Raw genomic sequence first — 13,325 nt, forward strand, 5'->3', positions numbered from 1 at the left:
CCATACACATATGAAACTGTTAAACACGAACTTGAATTTGATTTAGAAACCTGTTGAGTCACACAAATATGTATTAAGCACCTAGTACTCTGTGCCAAGCTCAGTGCTAACAAAAGGGCGTGGTCTTATTCCTCAAGGAGAAGAGAGACAAATAACAAAAGCTTATACTGCTGTACACCTAAAAGTAACACCACATTGTAAATCAACTCTACTCCCATAAATATATTTTTTAAAGCTTATTGAGCACTTATTACATGCTGGGCACTGTTCTAAGTACTTCACATGTATTCATTGCTTTCATCTTACTACTATTCTATTTGGATGAGACAGAGGAGAAACTGAGGCACAAGGAGATGCAGCCAGGACTTCCCCGGTGGTCCAGTGGCTAAGACTCAATGCTCCCAATGCAGGGGGCCTGGGTTTGATCCCTGGTCAAGAAACTAGATCCCACATGCCACAACTAAAGATCTCATGTGCTGCAACTTAGACTTGGTACAGCCAAATATATATATATATATATATATAATATTATATATATTATATCATTATAATTATATATTATATATGTTATTATATATTATATATATATATATATTATTTATATAAACCCAAGCATCCTTGCTCCAAAGCCTATGTTCTTATCCACTGTACTCTGCCATCTCTTGCATTCACAGGCAGACACACCTCAGTGTTACAGGTGTGAGAAGAGAGAAAGAGAAAAAGTGGTCTGGAAACTCAGGGAAGGAAATGATGCATTTTGTCTGAGACGGGGCTCACAGAAGGTTCTGCAGAACAAGTGACACTTGAGCTGGGCCTTGAAGACACGAGACATGGAAACAAGTTCAAATACAAAAAAAGAACATGGTGACTGGTGATCAGTGAAACTTGTATGTGTTCCCAAAGCCATCGCTCCTAGTACACACAGCTAATAATTGAGCCCAGCTAGACAGGGGGTTCTGCTGTGAAGCCCACTTCTGCCCAGGGAATAAGGACATCATTAGTGGTCAGTTCAGTTCAGTTGTTCAGTCGTGTCTGACTCTTTGTGACCCCATGGATTGCAGCACGCCAGGCTTCTCTGTCCATCACCAACTCCTGGAGCCTACTCAAACTCATGTCCATCAAGTCGGTGATGCCATCCAACCATCTCATCCTCTGTCATTCCCTTCTCCTCCCACCTTCAATCTTTCCCAGTATCAGTGTCTTTTCCTGATGAGTTGGTTCTTCACATCAGGTGGCCAAAGTGTTGGAGTTTCAGTTTCAGCATCAGTCCTTCCAATGAATATTCAGGACTGATCTCCTTTAGGATGGACTGGTTGGATCTCTTTGCACTCTAAGGGACTCTCAAGAGTCTTCTCCAGCACCACAGTTCAAAAGCATCAATTCTTTGGTGCTCAGCTTTTTTTATAGTTCAACTCTCACATCCACACATGACCACTGGAAAAACCATAGCTTTGACTAGACGGACCTTTGTTGGCAAAGTAATGTCTCTGCTTTTTAATATGCTGTCTAGGTTGGTCATAGCTTTTCTTCCAAGGAGCAAGCATCTTTTAATTTCATGGCTGCAGTCACCATCTGCAGTGATTTTGGAGCCCAAGAAAATAAAGTCTCTCACTGTTTCCACTGTTTCCCCATCTATTTGCCATCAAGTGATGGGATGGCAGAAAGTGAAGAGGAACTCAAAAGCGTCTTGATGAAAGTGAAAGTGGAGAGTGAAAAAGTTGGCTTAAAGCTCAACATTCAGAAAACGAAGATCATGGCATCTGATCCCATCACTTCATGGGAAATAGATGGGGAAACAGTGGAAACGGTGTCAGACTTTATTTTTCTGGGCTCCAAAATCACTGCAGATGGTGATTGCAGTCATGAAATTAAAAGACACTGACTCCTTGGAAGGAAAGTTATGACCAACCTAGATAGTATATTCAAAAGCAGAGACATTACTTTGCCAACAAAGGTTCTTCTAGTCAAGGCTATGGTTTTTCCTGTGGTCATGTATGGATGTGAGAGTTGGACTGTGAAGAAGGCTGAGTGCCGAAGAATTGATGCTTTTGAACTGTGGTTTTGGAGAAGACTCTTGAGAGTCCCTTGGACTGCATGGAGATCCAACCAGTCCATTCTGAAGGAGATCAGCCCTGGGATTTCTTTGGAAGGAATGATGCTAAAGCTGAAACTCCAGTACTTTGGCTACCTCATGTGAAGAGTTGACTCATTGGAAAAGACTCTGATGCTGGCAAGGATTGGGGGCAGGAGGAGAAGGGGACGACAGAGGATGAGATGGCTGGATGGCATTGCTGACTCAATGGACGTGAGTCTGAGTGAACTCCGGGAGTTGGTGATGGACAGGGAGGCCTGGTGTGCTGCAATTCATGGGGTCGCAAAGAGTCGGACACGACTGAGCGACTGATCTGATCTGATCTGATGGGACTGGATGCCATGATCTTAGTTTTCTGAATGTTGAATTTTAAGCCAACTTTTTCACTCTCTTCTTTCACTTTCATCAAGAAGCTCTTTAGTTCTTCTTTGCTTTCTGCCATAATGGTAATATCATCTGTGTATCTGAGGTTATTGCTATTTCTCCCAGAAATCTTGATTCCAGCTTGTGCTTCATCCAGCCCGGCATATTGCATGATGTACACTGCATATAAGTTAAATAAGCAGGGTGACAATATACATCCTTGACATACTCCTTTCCCTATTTGGAACCAGTCTGTTATTCCATGTCCAGTTCTAAGTGTTACTTCCTGACCTGCATACAGATTTCTCAGGAGCCAGGTCAGGTGGTCTGGTATTCCCATCTCTTGAAGAATTTTCCACAGTTTATTGTGATCCACACAGTCAAAGGCATTAGTGGTACTGTGGTACTGTGACCTTAAATTTTATGTCAGTTTTCCTACTTGCTTCACACCCCACCTGGGGTTTTGTCATGTTCACAGCATCTACAAGAATTTATTTCCCTCTCCCTTCTGTAAATAATAATAGATAATGTTTCTGGAGGTAGATGTACAGGCTGTCTTCAGTATAATGGAGGCCAGATCCACCAAAGTGGGCACAGGAGGCTAGAATCACCCAGTAGACTAGGGGGCTGGCTATAGCTCATGACCCCAACTGTTTGCTTCCACACGTGGAGGTACTCTCCCCTTTCCTAACTGTGGAGGTTCTGGGTCCAGTTTTATTAAAGGCTGTCCACGGGTTTCCTTGGAGTTTGTTCCAGTCAAACCTGCTGGCAATTTCCCCTCCCTCAACACCTTGCTTCTCTGAGAATTACCAGAAACGTATGTGACCAAGGACTAGTGAACTCCGATGACTGGTGAGTACTCCTGGGGCAAACGTTCCATTATTCCTCCCACCGTGAGTTTATTTTTGTCTATGGTGTGAAGGTATGTTCTGACTTCATTGTTCTGCATGTAGCTGGCCAGCTTTCCCAGCACCACTTGCTGAAGAAACTGCTTTTCCCCAGCATATTTTCTTGCCTCCTTTGTTGTAGATTAATTGACCATAGGTGTGTGCGTTTATTTCTGGACTCTATTTTCTCCTATTCTGATACTTTCTCTTGATCCTCCCACACACCATTCCAGTTCCTGCCTCATCTCTCTCCTATTCTTGACAGCAAAATTCTTCAAAATATTTGTCTATATTCCCCATGTACAATTTTTCTCCTTCCCTTCTCTCTTGGCCCCACTCCCATCAAGCTTTTGTCCACTGAAAAGGCTTTTATCCAGGTCACTAGGGGCCTCTATGTTGCGAGAGTCCATCGAACATTCTGGGCCCTCACCTCGCCTGGCCAACCAGAAGCACTTATCACAGTTGATCATCCCCTCTTCCTGGAAGCACCTTCTTCACGAGGCTTCGGCTGCACCACATTCTTCTGGTTTTCCTTCCACCTTACTGGCCACTCCTTGTCAGTCTCCTTTGCTAGTTCCTCATCATCTTCCTAATCTCTGGCTGGCAGAGTGCCCCAAGGCAGGGTCCGTGGTCCCCTCCTCTTAACTATCCTCACTCCTGGAGATTTCATCCGTCTCAGAGCTTGAAATACTATCTGGACATCTGTGACGTCGTAACATTTACCTCCTGCCCTAACCACGCCTGTGAGTGCCATGTTCCTGTACCCTACAGCTCACTCATCAACCCCACTTAGATGTCTGACTGGCGTCTCAAATTCAACACATCCTCAATTTAACTTCTTTTATACTGTTTTTCCCACAGTCTTTACCACTGCAGTTAGTGCTAACTCCATCATTTCAGCTACTCAGGATGAAAACCTTGGCATTGTCTCAAACAGAAACACTGTGTTGTGTCACTCCCAAGAGCACCAGCCACATTTTAGGCAATGCTATTGGTGCTATGCAACATGGTGACTCTGTTTTCCTTGATTCCTCTTTCACATCCCACATCTAATCTGTCAGCAAATCCAACTTCAAGATGCACCCCCAAATCCAACAAGTTCTCCCAAATTTCACTGTTACCAGTCCGGCCCAAGCTTATTCTCTTAGATATAATGTATTATACAGAAAACAATAGTGATCCTTTTAAAACGTGTCAGATCATACCATTCCCACTCAAAATTCCCCAATGCTTCCCATGTCATTTATAGTAAAAATCAAAGTTCTTACAATGGCCTATTAGACCTTGCATTGTCTTTCTCCTTTAGCACTCATCCCCATCTAATATACTACACATTGTATCTATCTATCTTACATATTATCTGTTACCCACCTGCGTCCACCTCATGAATTCCATGTGGTCAGAGACTTGGTAGGTTTTGTTCACAGATGAAGCTCAGCATCTACAATACTTGACAGAAAGTACATGATTATTATATATCTGTAGATGAAATAAATGACTGGGGAGAGGGAAATCTTTACACATGGGCCAGAATCATACTGAGACCCAATATGACAAATGAAATGGTATTTGGGCCAACTGGTGCTGGAACCAAATCAAGTCCCAAGTCCCAAGTTCCTACTTCCTATTGTTTGTATTCCCATTGCTTCAATATTTTGCCTGATGAAGTCTCCTTTCTTTTGCCTCTAAAGAAAAAGAAATTAACCTAGATATAGTAAGGAGCTCCCCCTGGTGGAAGCAGTTCCATCAACACCATGGCAAAGAAAATCATAGAACACAGGCTTTAAGTTACAAAGGAGATTGCTGGGGACAAAGGAAATGACTCTAGTATTTTCACAGGAAAAGTCCTCACTAGAAACAAGAGAAACTAAAGATTAGATTCCAAGTACACTGGGGAACTTATCAACTTACCTCACTGTTGAACCTCTTTTGTACCTGATGATGAGAAAGAAAATTATTCATTTAAAGTTGAACAACCTAAGTACCTTCCCTTAAGGAATTTAAAATCAGGTAGAGGATATAAGTCATGAATATGAACAAGTACAGGGACTTCCCTGGCAGGGGAACTAAGATCCCACATGCTGCGGCATGGCCCAAAACAAAGCCAAATAAGCACAAAGCAGTGAGTATGACTGTAAAAAAGTGAATGGGGTCTAAATAAAACAAATAAACTAAGAGCTATGAGAATCCCTTGGACAGCAAGGAGATCAATTCAGTCAATCCTAAAGGAAATCAACCCTCAATATTCATTGGAAGGACTCATGCTCAAGCTGAAGCTCTAATACTTTGGCCACCTGATATAAAGAGCTGACTCACTGGAAAAGACCCTGATGCTGGGGAAGATTGAGGGCAGGAGGAGAAGGGGGTGACAGAGGATGAAATGGTTGGATGGCATCACCGATTCAATGGACATGAACTTGGGCAAACTCCAAGAGATGGTGATGAACAGGGAGGCCTGGCATGCTGCAGTCCATGGGGTCACAAAGAGTTGGACACAACTTAGCAACTGAACAACAAGATTTATGACTTACCTCAGAAAAAGAAGGATTACTTTGGGCTGAGAAAATCCAGGAAGACAACTCGGAGTGGGTGGTTCTTGAACTGAGCCTTGCAAAACAGATAAAATTTTATTGAGTGTATTCCAGGTAAAGACCTAAATGTAGAGAAAGGCACATCACAGGGAAACCCAAACTAACCAATGGGGCTCTGTAAAGGTCACAATTTGAGTGAGAACACAGAATTCAAACCCTTTCATAATAAAAGCAGAGACAGGGTTTCTCTGGTGGCTTGGTGGTAAAGACTCCGCCTGCCAATGGAGGAGACACGGGCTCGATCCCTAGTCCAGGAAGACCCTACATGCCATAGACCAGCTAAGCCTGTACGCCACAACTACTGAGCCTGGGCTCTAGAGCCCAGGAGCCGCAACTAGTGAAGCCTGCGTGCCCTAGAGCCCAAGCTCCACAGCAAGAGAAGCCACCGCAATGAGAAGCCCACGCACCACAACTAGAGTAGCCAGCACCTCACTGCAACTACAGAAAAGCAGCAACTAAGACCCAGCACACCCATAAATAAATAAATAAAATCACTGACAAAAAAGATATAGTCCTAAGTTTAAAAAAAGAGCAGAGAGGGATTCTCAAGAGAAAAGTCCTTGGCAGAAGCAAACACAGGAGGGAACCAAAGAAAGCTTCTTTCCTAGTTTTCCCTTGGATGAGAGGAACACTACTGAAAACCATAGAGGAAAAAAAGATAAAATAGAGTTTCCATACTCAAGAATTTAGAATCCAGAAAACTAACAACAACAAAAAGAACCCATATGGACATGCAGGGTCTCTTCTGCTCTATATTTTATCTGAAGATAATGCCCAGAGAACATCCTTTTCAGAGGAGATGGTTCTCCCTTCTATTCCTTCCTACTCAATGTCCTTCTGGTGGAGATGCCAACAAGTATCCTGAATCCATCCACCCATCTCGATCTCCACTGCCATCCCCTTGTCTGAGCCATCATCATCTTTCTCCTGGTCTACTGCCACTGTCTCCTGACTGATCCCCCACTTATACTCTGGCTCCCCTATAAGCCAAACTGCAGATTGCAGTCAGATCACCTACGGCTATTTGGGGGTGTGGTAAATGACTCCCATGTCACTTTCACCTTTTCATTTTGAAACCACAGAAAACAAAAAACAGTTGCAAAATAGCCCCAAGAATCCTCACATATCTTTCACCCAGATTCTCCAAATGTTAACATCTGCCATAATCATAAAATAATACTATTAATATAGATCAAGAAATTAACATTCATACAACACAATTATCGAATCAATAGACTGTATTCAGTTTCCTTCAATTGCCCCAACAATGTCCTTTTCCTGGTCTAGGATCACACCTGTCCCTTTCAGCTCCTTTAACCTGGCATAGTTCCCTAGTCTTTTTGTTTGTTTGTTTTTTGGTCTTTCATTACCATGACACTTTTGAAAAATACTGGCTGTTTCAATTTTGGGTTTCTCTGATGGTTCATCATGACTCAATGTAGACGATTTGTTTTGGCAAGAATACTAGAGATGTGACACTGTGTCCTTTTCAGTGCATCCTATCAAGAGGCATATGATATCAGTTTGTTCCATAACTATTAATCTTAATCGATCATTTGGTTAAGGTGGTGTCTGCCAGGTTTCTCCACAGTGAAGTTACTAGGTTGCCCTTTGTAATGAATAAGCATTTTGTGGAATGTACCTAAAACATTACCAGTAGGACTGCCATATGGCCCAGGAATTGATTGGAAAGATACACGCACCCCAATTTTCACTGCAGCACTATTTATTGAAACAAAAGCAAAGATATGGAAGCAAGCTAAAGGGTCCGTTGATACATGAATGGCTAAAGTAGATGTGCTATACACACACACACACACACACACACACACACGATGGAGTATACTCAGCCATAAAAGTTCTCCCATTTGCAGCAATGTGGATGAGCCTGGAGAATATTATGCTAAGTGAAATAAGTCAGACAGAGAAAGACAAATACTGTGAGCTCTCACTCATACATAGAATCTTAAAAAACAAACAAAATGAAAGCAGATTCACAGATACGGAAAACAAATGGGTAGCTACCAGAGGGAAGGAGGGCTGTGGGAGCAAAATAGATGAAGGGAATAAAGAGGTGCAAACCTCCAGTTATAAAATAAGTAAGTCACATGAATGTAATATACAGTATAAGGAATATGGTTCATAACACATAATAACTGTATGGGACAGATGGTTCCTAGACTTAACCAGGGCAATCATTTTGTAAGGCATGCAAATATCAAATCACTATATAGTACAACTGAAACTAACATAATATTTCATGTCAACTATATTTCAATTTGAAAAAAAAAGAAATCCAATCTAAAGAGTAATCTAGAGTCATCTGAAACTGGGAATACTGACACATGCTAATAAAGCTTAGAAGAGAATGAAGTTTATAAATTAGAACATCAATTTATTAATTTAACTGTAAAATGGGCATTCTCTCCCCCACAGGCTCACCTACTAAGACAGTTTTCTTGTGAGCCTAGAACAGAGATCCATAAACTTGTTCTTTTTTAAAGGGCCAGATGGTAATTTTTTTTATTTTGTGGGTCATATACTTACATCTGTCACAACTACTCAACTCTAGCATGGCGAGGCAAAAGCAGTGATAGACAATATGTAAAGTGTTGCAGTAAGACTTTATTTACAAAAATAGCTGTCAGGGTCTATGGATCCCTGGCCTAGAATAAAAGGAGTAGGAGCTACATGATTTAAATGCTTGATCACATCTGGCTTCAGTATCCTGATGTGTCCATCACTGGAGGAGATAAACCTGTATCCACTATCAGATTAGGCATGGTGCTTAGCTGAACATAGTCAACCTTGGCCTTGCTAGGCCTTCTTTTTTAATGCCAGCCATCCTACAGAATCCCACCCCATTTTAAAGCCCAGGGTATAAGAAAGCTCTACTTACCAGTAGGGAAATGCCAGGAGCCTCCGTTTATATTCTACAGCCATTTCACAGAGAAAGACTGACCCTTTGTTAGCTTCTGGGGAGAAGAGCACCCTCCATTCTTACTTGTGTTTCCCTAGGAAAAAAAACGACAGATTTGGCAATATTAATACTTAAAGGGGCACTAGCAGGTAAGCACCATGAAGACAGATTATGCTTTAAATTAGAAAGAATCTTTTATTTTTACAAAAGCAATGTATATTTGTTCATTGTGCAAAATTAGAAAATAAAAATATTAGAAACAAGAACAGACTTGTGGACACAGTGGGGGAAGGAGAAGGTGGGATGAATTGAGAGAGTAGCATTGAAACATATATATTACATATGTAAAACAGATAGCCAGTGGGTATTTGCTGTATGTTGCAGGAAGCTCAAACCGGTGCTGAGTGGGTGGGATGGGGAGGGAGGTGGGCGGGAGGTTCAGGAGGGAGAGGACATATGTATACCTGTGGCTGATTCATATTGCTATAAGGCAGAAACCAATACAATATTGTAAACAATTATCCTCCAATTAAAAACAAATAAATTTAAATTAAAATTAACAAACTGTCTATTTCTATCACCCAGGAAGTGTCACTATTAACGGCTAAGTATATATCCTTTCAGATCTTTTTCTAAGTATATATAATATATATATGTATTTTCTACCAAAATGACATAACACATGCACACAATGCTTTGTAACTCTATAACTGCTTTTTCTCAATTATCAACCTCTACCATTCCATGTTAAGAAGCTTCCACTGCAGTGAACCTAAGATCCCACATGCCATGCTGCTGCTGCTGCTAAATTGTTTCAGTCGTGTCCGACTCTATGCGACCCCATGGACAGTAGCCCACCAGGCTCATCCGTCCCTGGGATTCTCCAGGCAAGAACACTGGAGTGGGTTGCCATTTCCTTCTCCAATGCATGAAAGTGAAAAGTGAAAGTGAAGTTGCTCAGTCGTGTCCAACCCTCAGCGACCCCATGGACTGCAGCCTTCCAGGCTCCTCCATCCATGGGATTTTCCAGGCAAGAATGCTGGAGTGGGGTGCCATTGCCTTCTCCAATGCATGAAAGTGAAAAGTGAAAGTGAAGTTGCTCAGTTGTGTCTGACTCTTAGCGACCCCATGGACTGCAGCCTACCAGGCTCCTTCATCCATGGGATTCTCCAGGCAAGAGTATTGGAGTGGGGTGCCATGAGGCATAGTCAAAACACTTAAAAAAAAGTTTTCATCTCATCTAAGACCCATCCATACTTATATTTGCCTACTTTCCCCCAAAATTCCCTATAAAGCTAGTTTATTCAAATTAAAGATCCAATCTCAGATCACACATTGCAACCTAAATCTCCTTTCATTTAGAGCAGTATCCTTCTTCAGGACAAGAACATTGTTTCCTGCTGTATCCTCAATACCTCTAACAGTTCTTAGAACACAGTAGTATCTCAAATATTTGCAAAACTAAATCATTTATAAAAATTTAGGGGATGGGCGGGTTTTCACTCTAGAGCTTATCTCATCCACCCATCACCCTTTATCTCTATTTTATAGATAATAAAAATCAAGGCCAGAGAAGTAAAGTGACTTCCCAAGGTCACCCAACAAGTACATGGCAACTGCTTTCTACGTCTGTTTATTCTACTAAACCAGGAGTTGGCAAACTTTTTCTGTGAAGGTCAGACAGTAAATATTTTAGGCTATATGGGCCAAGAAGCAAAATTGAAAATACTATGTAGGTACTTATATAACAACAGAAAAAAACAAATGTCCATAATTTTTTATTGATGAAACCCAAAATATAATAATAATTGATTACATGGTTTTGTAATATGGTCTACTAATGAAAAAAATGGAATTGAAAAATTACACTTTTTTTCATTATGATTGAGCTTGGGATTAACAGATACACACTACTATATATCAAATAGATAAACAACAAGGACTTATGTACAATGCAGGGAACTATATCCAATATCTTGTATGTATTCAATATCTACAATGGAAAAGAATCTGAAAACATATGTATAGAACTGAATCACTTTGTTGTATACCTGAAACTAACACAATATTGTAAACCAACTATATTTCAATTAAAAAAATTAATACTTTCCTCCATCCTCTCCCCAGGCTACGTTAGGTTTCTTCTGCTCCCCACAGCTCGTGGGGAGCTGTGCTCAACTCCTTCAGAGCATTTAACACACTGTAACTGTAATTATCTGTTTCTCTACCTGTCTCCCTGAAGGAACTATACATCAGCTCCTTGCAAAGAGTGACCATGTGTTATTCATTTCAGCTCCTTCAGTAAAATATTAAAACAGGTATTCATTAAAGTGAAGTAAAACTAGCTAAACCAACTACCACTCAGTCTAGTCAAATTAACATCACAATGAGATACTGACAATAAGACAAAACAAGTGTTGGTGAGGATGTGGAGAAATTGGAACCTTCATACATTTACCAGTGGGAATATTACATGGCAGCCACTTTAGAAAAGTCCAGAAATTCCTAAAGAAGTTAAACATGCAGTTACCTTATGATCCAGAAATACCACTCCTAGACCAGGGAACAAGTGAACATGGTCCTTGCCCTCTCTAGAGGAGAGACAGAAAATGAACCCAAGCTTACTCTGCAGTGTGCTAAGTGTTATAACAAGGGTCTGCTAAGGGTGATATGGCAGCACCGGAGCAGAGCAGTGAAATCAAGAGAACTGAACACATATGTCGTCATATGTGTTCACAATAGGATTATTCATGATAACCAAAAAGTGGAAATAAATGTCCTTCAGCCAATAGATGGGTAACAAATGTGCTATATCCATACCATGGAATACTATTTAGCCATAAAAAGCAATGATGTACTGATATATGTTACAACATGGATGAACCTGAAAAACATTATGTTAAGTGAAAGAAGTCATTCACAAAAGACTACATATTGTATGATTCCATTCACATGAACTGTTCAGAAAAAGCAACTACAGAGACAGAAGGCAGTTTACATGGCTGCTCAGGACTAGAGGCGGGAGGAGAGATAAACTACAAATAGTCTTTTGTGAATTTAGGGGGTGGAGTGGGGTGATAAAAATGCTCTAAAACTGGACTGTGGTGACAATTACTAAAGTTTACTAAAAACAAGTGTACACTCAAAATGAGTGAATTTAATGGTATCCAAAATATAAGGCTCTTATACCATTAATTTATTACATTATTTCGTTTTTATCTAAATTAACTTTTGTCCTCCATGGCAAGACCTGGTAAGAATTGTGGTGAATGAAATTTCGGATGCATTTTTGTCGACTGGGGCTTTGGGTTGTGCTGACAGAAACAGCAAAGTCAGCATCTCTGAATACTGCACGATGAGGTGTAGAATCCATTTCCGATTGGGTGATCCCAGTGTGTACTCTGGACAATCTGTGGCCTGCCAGTTTAAGTGTGAGTGTGCCTAGGCCCCTACTCCAAGCAATAAACTGTAGTCAGGTAACAAGTTCATTTCTTGCAGCTCTCAAGCCCTGTTCATAAACGGTGAATTGTTCTATTCTAGCATATCTGTGAAAATGTTAATGATTTTTCTTTGTTTGTTTGGGGGTTTTCTAGCAATTTGGTTAATCCTTACAGGGCTAGGAAGTACTGCCAGAACAGCTGAAAGATACAAACTCCACTCCCCCAGGCCCGTCTCCTGGGATACTCCAGAGGAGAGCACACCCCTCCAAGGGCAAGAGGATGGAAGGGCTCCTCTCCGATCTAAGGGAAAGGTTGGGACCAAGTCCCTCCTTTGCGTTACAGGATGGCAAAAACTGCCACAAAGTCAGGGTGAGGTGTCTCCTCCCAGGGCCTCCTGGTACCCGGGAAACTCACGCTGCCGCTCCTCAGGGTCGCCAGGAGGTTACAGCGCCCCAACTTCAGTCGTTTTCACCGCTGCAGTTCCACTGCGTGGCCCGTGCACAGCGAAAGGAGAAGGTGATGGAAGAAGAAAAGCAGCTTGAGTAGGCTCGCAGCCCTCCCGGGCTCCAAGCCACGGTCCCCTACGCCCCAACGCGCGGCTCCCGGACCACTTGGCCGCCGCCCCTCCCAGCACGTGCGATTGGGTCCTAGCGCCCCCTGGTAGCCGGAAACCAGAAAAACCGGCGCGGCGGGCACCTGATGGTCGGAGCATGCGCGGGAGGGGGTGGGGTGGCTTCCGGTCTGCCGAGCAGCCAAATCCGAGGCGGGGACCTCTGCAATGAGAGGGGTCACCGACCCCAGGGTGAAGCCGCTATGTCGAAGGAAGCTGATGGTGCTGCTGTTGCTTAGTTACTCAGTCGTGTCCACCTCTTTGCCACCCCATGGACTGTAGCCTGCCAGGCTCCTCTGTTTATGGGGATTCTCCCCATGGCTAGAATACTGGAGTGGGTTGCCATGCCCTCCTCCAGGGGATCTTCCCAACCCAGGGATCAAACCCAGATCTGCCGCACTGCAGGCGGATTCTTTACCATC

General features: G+C 42.2%; 1 long non-coding RNA gene across 5 annotated transcripts in view; it reads right to left on the reverse strand.

Annotated features, from left to right (window-relative positions):
• The window catches only part of LOC113887211, a 90,096-nt gene extending 77,141 nt beyond the window's left edge, over nucleotides 1–12,955 (reverse strand). For 3 of the 5 annotated variants that reach the window (XR_003509668.1, XR_003509670.1, XR_003509667.1), the window contains exons 1-5: nucleotides 12,708–12,951; nucleotides 8,833–8,947; nucleotides 5,874–5,949; nucleotides 5,254–5,277; nucleotides 4,714–4,791 (exon numbers count right to left, since the gene is read on the reverse strand). This is a non-coding gene — a long non-coding RNA (uncharacterized LOC113887211). Of the gene's footprint in view, nucleotides 1–4,713; nucleotides 4,792–5,253; nucleotides 5,278–5,873; nucleotides 5,950–8,832; nucleotides 8,948–11,383; nucleotides 11,445–12,707 lie in introns of all 5 variants that reach the window. The other 2 variants (XR_003509669.1, XR_003509666.1) reach the window with 2 other exon arrangements.
• Between the last annotated feature and the right edge of the window lie 370 nt (nucleotides 12,956–13,325).

This window comes from Bos indicus x Bos taurus, chromosome X (assembly GCF_003369695.1).
Source record: "Bos indicus x Bos taurus breed Angus x Brahman F1 hybrid chromosome X, Bos_hybrid_MaternalHap_v2.0, whole genome shotgun sequence".
Taxonomy (NCBI): domain Eukaryota; kingdom Metazoa; phylum Chordata; class Mammalia; order Artiodactyla; family Bovidae; genus Bos; species Bos indicus x Bos taurus.